Source organism: Rhinolophus sinicus, chromosome 8 (genome assembly GCF_057876585.1).
Source record: "Rhinolophus sinicus isolate RSI-liver-muscle chromosome 8, RSI-T2T, whole genome shotgun sequence".
Classification (NCBI taxonomy): Eukaryota; Metazoa; Chordata; class Mammalia; order Chiroptera; family Rhinolophidae; genus Rhinolophus; species Rhinolophus sinicus.
In genome coordinates, this window is record NC_142508.1 from 26,732,233 (window position 1) to 26,744,989 (window position 12,757).

Below are 12,757 nucleotides of genomic sequence, written 5' to 3' on the forward strand. Positions count from 1 at the left end.
GGCTTATTGTGTTGCCTATGGAAATTCCATCTAGTCTACTCAAGTCTAAGTTTGCATCTTTCTTGTGACTATGTAGTGTATTTGATATAGAAGTTTTCTTCTAGACCCACTACGTTATAGGACTTTCGGTGCAGTCACATGAGAGTGAGTCAGCAGTTTAATTCCAATGTCTGCCTCACCACCACCCAGGGGCTTTCTAACAAGAACTAAGACTGTTATTAGTTTGATTATTACCCAAGTAGAATAAGAAGGAACTCCATTAGCAAGAACAGGGAAGTGAAGAATACCAATTGGCCATGTCTTAATTGTCTCAAAAAAAAGTGAACTCCATTGTAGATTTTACTTTGTGAAAATAGATCTACTTCCTAAAGAAAGTTTTGTTTTGAGGGTATTTGCTTGTTTAGTTTTATCTCTGCAAGTTAGATGAATTCCCCAATTGCCGTAGTTATACCAGCCTTTCAAATAGGAGTTGCATTGAAAACAGAAAAGTAAGAGAATTATCATAGTGGTAGACTGAAGAGGATGGCATACATAACCTAATGGTGGGTTCCTGGCTCGTATTCCTCTGTTCCCTGTTTAGGTCCATTGAATGAGCAAACCACAAACAACCACACTGAAGTTAGGTGTGGGTCATGTCTAAATTCACAGTGTGGGTTCTGTTTCTCATACTCTGCCAGTCAAGGCCTTTGCCTGACAGTCATATATTAAAAAAAGAAATTAGTGTAGTGAACACTTCTTAGATTTTTTTTCTTTAGATACTGAAACAAAATATGAAAGGAAATGGTTAGCAATGGAGTAAAAACCAAAGGAAACTCAGGGAAAGGGAACTTAAAATAAAAGTGGTGGTGATTTCAAGTGCCGGCCCCTTCCAGAAGCTCAGTGTCTGACTTAAAAAGTCCAAGGAACACAACTTGATCTTGAATTCACAGTAGGGCCAGCACGGAAGGCTGCTTTCACATGTCCCACGCAAGTCTTAAACAGAACTCGTCTGCACTTCTGGCTCTGTCACTTACTCACTGTGTGACCTTGGGTAAGATGCTTCAATTCTTTAAGCCTCTATTTTCTAAGATTTAAAATGGGGATCATATTAGCTTCCTTAAGGTGCTGTAAGAATTAGGCATAATGTGTGTAAAATGCCTACGACCACCCCAGGCAATTGTGGTACGGTATTACCAATATTACAGTTGCACAGAAGTTCATAATTATTTTGGGTAACTCTTTTCTTGTATATTTACTTTTAAATAAAAATCAAGATTTTAATATAATCTCTAGCTGGGGCATTATATGCATTCATTTTTAAAGGGAATGATAATTTTGGGTGAATTAGACAGCATGCATCTTTCTCAATCTTTCTCAGTCAAAGGGGTTTTCTTTTGAGGATACGGTCTGCAGATGTTTATTTAAGATGTGCCTCTTCTTTAGAAGAAGAAATGAAGAGCTTAATTACAGCTAAGTTTTACATGGTACATTCTATAATTCTTAGTTTTCAAATGCCTGGACCATTGATCATTTTAAAAGTACTATGTGGAAGAATCAAACTATTTCCAGCAGTATTTTGCATAAATACAAAGAATATAAATTATTAAGGGAAACATGTATATGAACATTGGCTTTATAGTGAATGGTAGCAAGGAAAGTCACTTACCCATTTTCCAGATTTTTTTCTGAATAAGTAAAGAGATGTCATAAACTATATTTCAGTTTTTCATTGATAAATGGGAGGGAAAAAAACCCCCATAAATCTCTTCCTCTCACGTCTCACATCTGTGACACCTGTTGAGTTCCCTGTGGCAGAGTTTCTTCGATGGCATCAACATCCATTCTTCCCTTTTTATTAAAAGAAATCCTGACTTTCAGCAGCATGCCTGGCTGCCTTACGAGGCATTGTTTTCCAGTTTCCCTCTGAGACTTAGTTCTGACCAAAAGGATGGGAGAGAAAGTGATGTGTGCCACTAGAAGATGACAAAACTGGTGCTGGCTCTCTGGCCCAGAGATGGAAACCCCCTGTTGAGAGTGGCCGTTGACTCACACCAGTCCTGGCACCTCTTATCTCTGTACGATTATATGAGCACAAAATAAATGATCTTGCTTAAGCCACTGTATTTTAGGTCTCTGTAGAAGCTTAGCGTATGCCCATCAGAGGAACACAGCACTCACCTAGAGAAAAAGTAGGCAGTTTCTAGATAAACACTGTTGTGGGGTCTTTATTACCCTGAGTCTATACTCTTTAGTGCTGGTCATGGCAGTATAAACATCAGAGATATTTAAAAATTCCAGAGATTTTTATTGAGCAGTGGTTTATGGGGCAGAGCTGGTGCCAACGTTCATAGTCTCAGAGGTTCTCAACAGCTATTGGAGCAGCTGCTGTCTCCTGGCTGCCTGGACTTCAAGATGGAGACTCAGAGAACCGGTCACCTTCCTCCAGTAGTGTGGGTCTCTGCCCTGGGGCTTTTTGGCCTAGACTTCCCAGGATGGGCCTCCCTGCCCTCTTCCTGTGTACCTGGTACATGACCCCAACCAGCCTGAGCAACTGACTTTGTAAGTGTCCATTGGAAATGCTTGGGAATGTGGGTCCCAGTTGGGTTTCTCTGCCATTAAACACTGGGCTATATTTTAAAGAGTTTCCTTTTGATTGGTTAAAATGTAATTGAAATTTAGAAAAATGCGTTCTGTAGAGAATTTGAGATTTGTAAACCCAGACACTGGTAATAATCCTGCTAGTCATATGTGACAAAGGGAAATTTTGTTCAACAATAGAAACCAGCAACTATTGAGTATTATGCAAAATTATGTGTCACAGTAATCTCATGATGTCTCCGTTCAATTTTCTCCCTGTTAATTATAAGTTTTATGAAGGATTTGACTGATTTAGGGGTTCATCTCTGAGTTCCAGGCTGATGTGCCTGTGTACTTCGTATGCCTACATTGCCTCTTGCGGGCTGCTCTTTCTAAATAATTCTTCTGATGTCTACAGCAATAGGTCCACAGGTGTTTTCTTTCCCTATGTGTTGCCTCTATGGTTTCCTCTTTATCTGGGTTTTCTTGATTCCCAATCTTCTCAGTGAAAATTACTTTTTGAAAAATAACCAACTTTAGCAAATAAAAACTTTCCTCCTCTTCCTCCCCCTCCATGTTCTTCCCCTTCTTCTATGCAGACGCTGTTCTTGTGCATCTCTTAATGCAAAGACCTTCCTTCTTCCCTCACCATATCATGAGACTATTCCCGACATACTCAACATACTTGTATACACACCTACACATGCAGAATACTCCATATCTCTCCAGTTTGACTCTTGTCATAGTAACATAGCTCTGAGAATGGCTGCAGAGAGAAAATCTGATATATATCTATATCTATATATCTATATCTATATATATCTAATCTATCTACTATCTATCTATCTATCATCTATCTATCTATCTATCTATCTATCTATCTATCTATCTATCTATCTATCTGGTGGCAAAAATATATACACATTTTGAGAAAGGGAAACTGTATTGTAATACTCAATATATACCAATAACAAAATATGAACACAAGTTTGACTTCGGCAATTACAAGAGGTGCTCAAAATTGTTACCATCAGCGTCCAGACACTTCTGATTGCGGCAAACTACTACTTGAGCAACGTTGACCCAAGTGTCCACTTGTATACAATTTTTTTTGGCACCCTGTGTGTGTGTGTGCGTGTGTGTGTGTAAATTTTTATATAAATATAAATCAGTATATATCAAAGTACTTGGAACCAATTGTGTCAGCTGGACTAATTTAATAACTTCCTATTTCCACATTTGGCCCTCCTACAATCTATTCTCCACAAAGTAGCCTGGGTGATCCTTTGAAAATGTAAGTCAAATCATGTTTTCCCTCAGCTCAAGCCTTCTAATGCTTCCATCTTGTTCAGAATAACATTGACCACCCTCATCATTGCCAGCAGTGAACTTGGTTCCTCCTCTACTGCTTTGACCTCCTTCCTCACGTTCATGGTCTTGCTCATGTTGCCTTAGTCGAAATGGCTTTCATGCTATTCTTCAACCACACTAAGAACACTCCTGCTACAGAGCCTCTGCACGTGCTGTGCCCACAGCCTGGAATGCTGTTCCTTCAGTGTCTGCACAGTTTACATTCCTTCACGGAATTCTCTGCTCAAACGTCAACTTAACAAGGAGGCCTTTCTTGACCTCTCCTCCTCTCACACACAACCTTTGCTTGTCACTTTCTGTTTCCTTCATCACAGCAAAGAATTTGTCTAACTGCTCAGTTATCTACTCCTTTGGTGCCTAGAGCAGTACCTGGCATGTGGTAAATAATTAATGAGTATTTAACACATTAAAAATAATTAAACACTTTGCTAACAAAGTACTTCCTGAAAGACATGTTCTCAATTAGTCTATAAACCAGAGTTAGACATTAATTAAATGCTTAAATAATTATTGGAATAGAATTTGCCTTTAATTTCTAAACATTTATTTCTTATCCCTTGTGATATAAAATACTTTATTAGGTGATTGGGGATTTAGAGAACAATGGAATATATTTCCACCCTCTAGTAAGAGCAACACATAAAACTTGTAAATCATTTTATTTGATATTCAACTTTGTTATACAGACAGAGAAGCCATTATTGCCCCCATTTTACAAATGGGAAACTTCAGTTTAGAGTGTGTAAGTGACCTACCCAAAGTAATGCAACAAGTTAGTGAGGGGCCCAAACTTTGCTACTGACTAATTGGCATTATTTCGGCCAACTCTCCAGATCTCCAAGCCTTGTCTTCTTTCCACTTTACCACGCTGTCCTTCTAAACATCTTCTATAGAGGTAGCATAGCTCACGGGGTAAGCAGGAGTTTTTTCTTCTCCATGTGGGTAGTTAATGATACACTGCTTCTGAGAATAGAGCAATTGTAACTTCACCTCCTGAGACAGTGAGGATTGGTGAGGTTAAACACATATCTTCCAGATCCCGGTAGTTAATAAAGTCATTTTATTTTTATTGTAGCATACTACAAGCCCAGCATAGGTTATAGCAGGGTTTTGACCATCAGAGTCAGAGGGGCCCCTGGGTTGGTGGCCACTGCAATTGAATACCTACTTCCACAATTAACAAGGCAGCTGGAAAGGGGGGCTGAAGGACTATGCCGTCCCCTTTCACTGGCCAGAAGTAGTCCCATGGACACTCCTTCGGGTAAGTCAGAAAGGAATATGGATGAAAATTGCAAACACTGGCAATGATTATCATACCTACCCATTGACAAATATACACACAGACACACAGGTGTATGCATGTTACTTTTTCTGGGACGATAACTCACTTGCCTCTGACTGTGGTGAGCCCAGTGTTTCCTCCTTAGGTTTACTGGTTGAGTTCTCCAGGAGGGTTTGTAAAATCCAGGCAAATGGAAGCCAGATGATGGTGACAGAAATAATTTGTTTCCTCCTGGGAGCCTGTCCCCAACACCACAGTTTGTGTTTGCCTCTCAGTTTTTATCTTAACGTTTATTTGTATATAGTTGATAAAATAATAAAATATTTGATGAAGGGGAAGAAGGAAAATAAAAAAATTGGGTTGTCCTTTGCAAATGCAAACTATTCAAATCATGGTCTGCTAAATGTTGCTTATTCTCTTTAACATTATAGTCAAAAGTATGAGAAATGAATGTAATGCCGAAAAGAGGAACTAAATCATGGTTTATATAGCTTGTCCTCCCTTAGAGTAGAAAAACTAGAGAAGTAGGAGTAAACAGAAAGATAATGCTTACCGTACATAAAAAGCAAATGGAGAGATTGACTCTCACTCACTGTGTTCCTGAGCCTTACCAAAGGTAATGTTTTTCTTCTAAATTATTTAATTATAACTGTAAAATATAAAATTACTTATATCCAGGGCTTTAAAAGCACATAACTATACATTTCAACTTAATTTTGTGTTTAAGTATTATAAACAAGCAAACTTTAACTTACATTTTACTCTATAAGCTAGAAATAGATACAATTTTTAATGCTAATTTTAAAATTATTGGTAACCTTTGATTATAATGCTTCGGTGGTGAATTAGATAAAATAAAAAGGAAATGGTGAATTGAAGAACTGATATGTGAGGCTTCTATAATGTCATTCTCTTTTGACTGTGCAAGAATGGTTTCAAACTTTGCCAACATTTATAAAGAATTGGCACAAGTATGTTTATCTCATTTTATGCAATATATGTGTTTACAAAGAATGGATTTACATATCATATATGTGATTTACATATCATATATGTAATGGATTTACATATCATATATGTAATTACATATCATACATGTAATTAAGAAATATAATCTATTTATCTGTCATCTATTAGTCATCTACCTATTTATAAAAAGAGCACAGACAAGAACGTTATTTTATAGAACATACTTTTGATAAAGATCATATGCATTATAAATCTGAAATTCTGAAAATTGCATTTCCTTAATGTGAGCATAAATAGCTTTGAACTTCATAATTTACTATAAGACACTTATTTCTCATAATTTACTGCAGTAAATATATTTGCAACTTAGTGATCATTTCATTTATCATGTTGAATCCTATTTCACATAGCCCTTGAATGGAGAGAATGAGTTATTTAAAAATAAAAACTTTTAAAATAATCACTCTAATTAGATATAAATGATAAGAAATACAGATTATTCAAATTCATATTTGTAAGGTTGACTTTAATTATTGTTTGAAGCATGATAAATTATATAGTAAATAAATTAGCACAGCATTTTATAATATTTTAAGAACAGAAATGAAGGATTATTTGATTATAATTTTTGGCTACTTTATATTTTTAACATGAGCAGATATCAAAAATACAAACAAGTACAATTAAGCAAAGGCCCTCTTCAACTCACATAATATTACTGAGGATTTGTAAAATGCTGTAAAATATAATTTATATTGTGATAGTTTGATATTGGTATCACATTTTATAGTTGTATGCTATTACAGAAGAAAGGGAAAACATAACTGTTTATCCATCACTGACTACTTTCAGCAAGGGAAGCACAGAACTTCATAACATATTTTTATAGCTCGGAACTTACATTTCTTTTCTTTTGGATATCATTAAAACTTCCTTTAGCATACCTTTCACTTTTGGGGGGAATTGTGTTAGAGTATTTTAAAAAACAGAAAATCAATTGCTTAGAGAGCATAATTAGGATGTGAATTTGTTAAACTCTGCTACAGATACATTTAGTTGCTTAAATTATATGAGGCCGACAAGAAGAGGGAGCACATGCTTCAGAGATTTGCATAATTTTTCACATAACTAAATAATTTGACTTACTCAGTTTAGATATTTCTTCTTATCCATAATGCTCCTTTAAAGCCACTGAGTTTTAGCTGATAGTTCTTGTTAAAAATGAGAAATGATGTAAAGAAATAATCATTCAAAATACACTGTAGGTTGGGAAATGGGCCAGAAATACCTTTTTACAGCATTATATGGGAGAAGCTCAGGTGACAAATATAGGATTGAATTTTAGAAATATTTTTCTGTTGGTTTGCTTATTACCTGTACCCATTTACAGACTTCATAGAATTTTTTTTTTTTGTAGTCAAACCTGTTCAATTTGAATGGCACTATTGTTATTCCTTAGAAAAATATTATGAGACAAATAGGAAAAATGATAATGAATGTGAGCCACACCTATTATTAGAAAGATAAATATGAAAGTGGAAAATGGAGAAGGATTTTAATTGCATGTGGAAAAGAATAGATAAAGAGATATTGAAACAATTTAAGTATCTGAATAATAAGATCTGTGGGTGGCATCACACAGAGAGTGCTTCTTCTAGAGAATACGCTTTAAAAATATTTGGAAATAATTTCCAAAATGTGAACTGTTGACAATCCTCCTCAGATTGTCTTCTGATGCGATTAGTGTATTCTTCCCCAGATCAGAGTAGAAATCACAAAGCTATTTCTCTAGTTAGAACAAGCTGCTTTCCTGAACAGACCCTTCGGTTCAGCTTCCCCAAAATAACCAGAGGATCCCTGTACTGTAACACCCAACCTCACATTGACCGGGAACCTCAGATTATTAGATTTTGTAAAACTATATGAATTGTTCAAAAATACTGGAAAGACAAGAGCGGTCATATTTCTCCTTAGAGGGAAATAAAATAAAATTTCATTTCCCATTCACCAAATCTAGTATCAGTGACTTTGTGTCTCCTTCTTCATTTTTGGGGTTGTTCTTGGATGCTAGGATTTGCACAGTTCAGAGGACACATTGTGGAGGTTTAACTGTTAGTCTTCAGTTGTCCACGTGATGGTACTGTCTCTCGGGCCCAGTTGTGTCCTGTCCCATGTGGGGCCAGCCACCTCAGAGGGCCAGGTCCGTGGCGCTGGAACTTGCTGCCCTTTTGTGCCACCTGACCTCAAGAATCCGGCTGCCAGGAATTGGGAATTTTGCTTCTTCACCACTCTTCAGAGGTTTTCCTTTTCACAGAATCCAATTTAATATCTTTTAAAATGTGAGGCTTTTAAAAACAAAAGTATAGTTAATTCCCTAGTGCTTAAGGAAAGCGCAACCCTAGCTATTTTATTTTAATCTTAAAGTAGTGTTTTCTTAAGTTTATAAATGAGAAGATTGTGGCTCAGAAAAAAATCGGAAACTTGTGTATGTTTACGTGAATAGTTAATAGGGGACATTGAATTTGAAACTAGGTACCTAATATATGCCAGATGAAGAATTCAAAGTTGAACAACATACAGCCATGTGCTGAAGGAGACTGGTATTTGGTGGAAAGGAAGGCAAATGAGATGCAAATGAATGGTTTTCGGTGTGACAGAAGTTAAAGTTTGTAATTATATTGGAACATAAGAGAGAAAACAGAGGAGGAAATGGACAATTCAACATGGGTTGCCCAAGTAAATCTTCAAAGAGGAAGCAATAATTTTGAGAGTTGAGGAGTGAAATCTTACAAAAGACAGAGAAAGGTATTTGGGGCATTTTTGCTTGTATTATCTTGTAATCACTTCCAACCCCACATTTACCATCTTACATTTTGTTTTCCTTCTGTTTCTTGATTTTTTCCCCCCAAAACACTGTCCGTTCCCTACTAAGTGAATTTTGTCACAACACATCATTTGTAATCACTAATCCATTTCAGTTAGTGGAGTATGTTTTTCTTACTGTGTTATTCCATAAGTACTGAATATAGTACATATAGTATGTGCACTGTTGAATACATTCAATTTGTAATGTTATTTGTTCTTGCTTATTTGTTCTGAACATCTGAGATCTTCTCAACTGTTATAAAGGGAATTAATGAGGGGGGAGGGAAGAGGAGAAAATGGGAAAAGTGAGCCAAGGAAGACAAAAGAAGAGAATAAAGAGAGAAGAGAGGGTGGGGAGTAAGGGATGGAAAGGAAAAATAACTGTTAACAAATGTAAGCAGCTCTATGCTAGTTCTTTTATGTGCTTGCGAAGCTTCTACATTGAAAAGGAAAGCATCCTGTGATCAGCAATTTCAGGGATATAATTAAAGAAGGACACGACTTAAAAATAGAGCATGGGCATGAGAAAGTATAGGAAAGATCAGGTGAGACATGTTGGAGGCCTAACATAAAATCAAAACTCTTGCTATAATAGGAAGTCCCCACATTATTTTCTAAGTGATCAATTTTAGTTGAAGATATTTCAAAAGAAAAGTTAGCATTACGCACCGAAGCAGAGGTGAAAAGAGAGTGCCAGCAAGGCCCACTTAAGCTACGTTTTTCATATGGTCTAAAATGTGTATGTAGAGCAGAATTACCTGGTCATAGGATATAAAAATGGCAAAGTATGCAAATGACCTTTTAGTTCAAAACCTTCATTTTGAAGATGAGGAGATGGAGACCTAAATGGGACAAAAAGGAACGGTTAGGAGACTTGCCCAGATTCCACATCGTAGGTTCTTTTCCTATTGAATTGAGGCCTACTAACATCGATATGGAAGATGGCGATTTGTGGGCTACACTTAGGAAATATAAAATAAGCCCCTGAGAAATCAAGCAGAAATTCTAGAGAATCATATTAAGGAGAGAGCTACAAACACATGTGACCCATTGCTATGTGGCCAAACTGTTTCAAAGATTCAAGGCTGTGGATAGGTGCATTCAGGGGAAGCCCACATGAAATTAGATATTTCTCAGGGTCGTAATATCTCATTTTCTTGTCTTTTAACTGTCTTTTGTTAATTGTGAATTGATTGTAATCTCAGAAGTAGAACAGATAAAAAGTTTAACTAATTTTTAAAATGAACTCTTCCTCTTGAAATGTTTTTGCCACCTGTGATATATTTTTTATACACAAGTAATGAGTTTCAGAAAGAGTAGTGTCTACTATTCAAATTTATTTATGCAAATGTGCTCAATGACCTGTCTTTGTGCTTTAAGAGAATGAATTCTCTCCCTCCCTTTTGCAATTCTGGTCCTCCCAATGACTGAGCCTGGGGACAGTGTAGACTGGGAGGTCCCACTCTGCTCCTGGCACAGGCCCAGATTCCTTCAGAGTGTGACAAGGGCCAGGAGAAGAGGGTACTTGCCTCAGGTGCAAAATTTAAGGGGACACCAACAAACTCAGAAATCAAGACAAATAATATTTTTATGCAATCTTTTAAAAAAAATCCTGAAATTTTTAACACAAAAAAACTGCATAACGAACAAAGAATTAAAGGATCAGTTAACAGCATGAAGCCGGGGCAGATCAGAGCCTGAGGCAAGAGGGAAAAATCAGTAATACCAACCTAAAATTGGGAGAGTAACAAGGAGTTTTAATTTACTGGCAAGCTAGATTTTAATTAGGCAGTCACGACTCAAGGAATGTTATAACAAGGCAGAAAGACAGAAGCATTTATTCAGTCAGCCAACCTAATCTTTTTCGATATTTTAAGGCTCCAGTTAAATGTGTGGACTGAAGATGGCCAGGTCAGGAATGTGCTTGAGAGATGCTGGTAAAAGCGAATGATAAGTTTTCATGAGTGGACATTCTCCCTGGAAATGTTTCTCCAGGACTGTGAAGACATTAGAGTTGGTAAAAAGCAAAGCATCACTGAGTTTAAAATAGGATCACAGTAAAGAGCAAAACAAAAGAAATCTTTGAGTTAGTCCTCTGAGGTAGAGACCCTGGCAGGGTTGCCGTAGGTCCGATGACACAGTGAGAAGGATAATACAACATGGAAATATCTCAACTGCATAGCAAAGAATTGCCTTTGGGAGAGCAGTCCTTCTTTGATAGCTTACGTAACATATGACATTTGGCTACGAGGCTGAGGTTGCTTCCCTTTACCTGGCTAACTTCTCTTCGTACTCCAGTACTTAGTTCAAGTATTAACCTTCAAGAAAGCTGTCTCTGGTTCCCCAGTATTGGTTACATCTCCCATTATGTATGTTCATTGGACCCAGTATTTAGCATTAATCAAAATGAGAGTATATCAGTCAGAGAATCAGAAATCACACTAGATATGTGAAGCAGAGTGAATAGGCGAAATCATTATGCAGGTGGTGAAAAGGTTGATTCCACATCCTGGTTCTTTCCCTATTAAACTGGGGCCTATTAAGATTGATATGGAAAATGTCAGATTTGTGGGCTACACTCAGGAAATGTAAAAACAAGGTGAGGTAAAGCAGACTGGGAGTGTATTTGTGATTTGTTAGGGTGCCTAATGGGGTGCTAGACCTGCCAAGGAGGACAATTTGGCATGGGTTAGTAAAGCTGAAATGAGGAAATCAGGGCCAAGGATGTCACAGAAGGGTCATAGCCACGTTCAAAGACACCACCTATAAGGCAAAGAGAGAGGACTAAATACCCAAGAGAGAGGACCACCCATGACTTCTCTCCTCCTACCATCTTACAGTATCACATCAATGCCTTGCATTATCCAAACCTTACTGGAAGTCAATCGGCAAAGGATTCTGGAAAATAGAGTTTGTAGGGGTCTCTGGTCCCCTGTAATACATCATAGATTGTAGGGGAAGGAATTGAGCTGGGGCAAATAATTAATGTTGGTATACGCAGTAATTATATATTAGTTAATGCTATTATCAGGTCAGTGCCCATCTCTATAGACAATCTGCAATTCCCATGGGTCAGGAATGTGTCTGACTTACTAATATATTACCAGCATATTTCACAATGCCTGGCCCATAGAAGATTTTGGTGAACGAAAAAAATATGTGAATTAATCTCGTAATCCCCAATATACTTTCAAGAGTCACGATCCCCACTGAGAGTTAGCTGTGAGCTCCTTCCACTGCCAGTGTGAATAGGAACCTCATTAGATATCAAGAAATAGTAAAGCCTCCATCTGAAGAAAGTGGGGAACAGAGATGAGAGAGAAGAAGGAAAGGAAGTGGATTAGAAAGTGACAGAATTTCAGACCTTAGAAAAGTTTCTTCTGCCTGCATCTCCACGCCTTGACCCATCTTGCCCTCACACTTCATGGGCCACCCCAGTCCATGTATCTACTTGGGAAGATCTTTGTCAGAAGAGGGAAGACATGCATCATATGAATAATGGCCACAGTAGCTGAATCCTCATGAACTAACATTAAAGGACAATCTTCCTAAAGTCTGTTGCATGACTAAGTTTAGTGAACACTGTGTTGTTTACCAGTATATTAGGGCAGGATCACTCTTCTCTCTTTATGATTTCATCTAATCCTCTGCTTCAAGGAATGGGCCACATACACCAGATTTCAAAACCTAGGGACACTTGTTTCCCCTCTCCTT

The 12,757-nt window shown here is 37.3% G+C and overlaps 1 protein-coding gene across 2 annotated transcripts in view; it reads left to right on the top strand.

The window, feature by feature from the left end:
* Positions 1-5,741: 5,741 nt before the first annotated feature.
* TFEC (transcription factor EC) overlaps positions 5,742-12,757 on the top strand; it is a 191,875-nt gene continuing 184,859 nt past the window's right edge. For both annotated transcript variants that reach the window (XM_019743198.3, XM_074315689.2), the window contains exon 1: positions 5,742-5,825. The gene's annotated coding sequence lies outside the window, so the exon portion shown is untranslated. The remainder of the gene's footprint in view (positions 5,826-12,757) is intronic.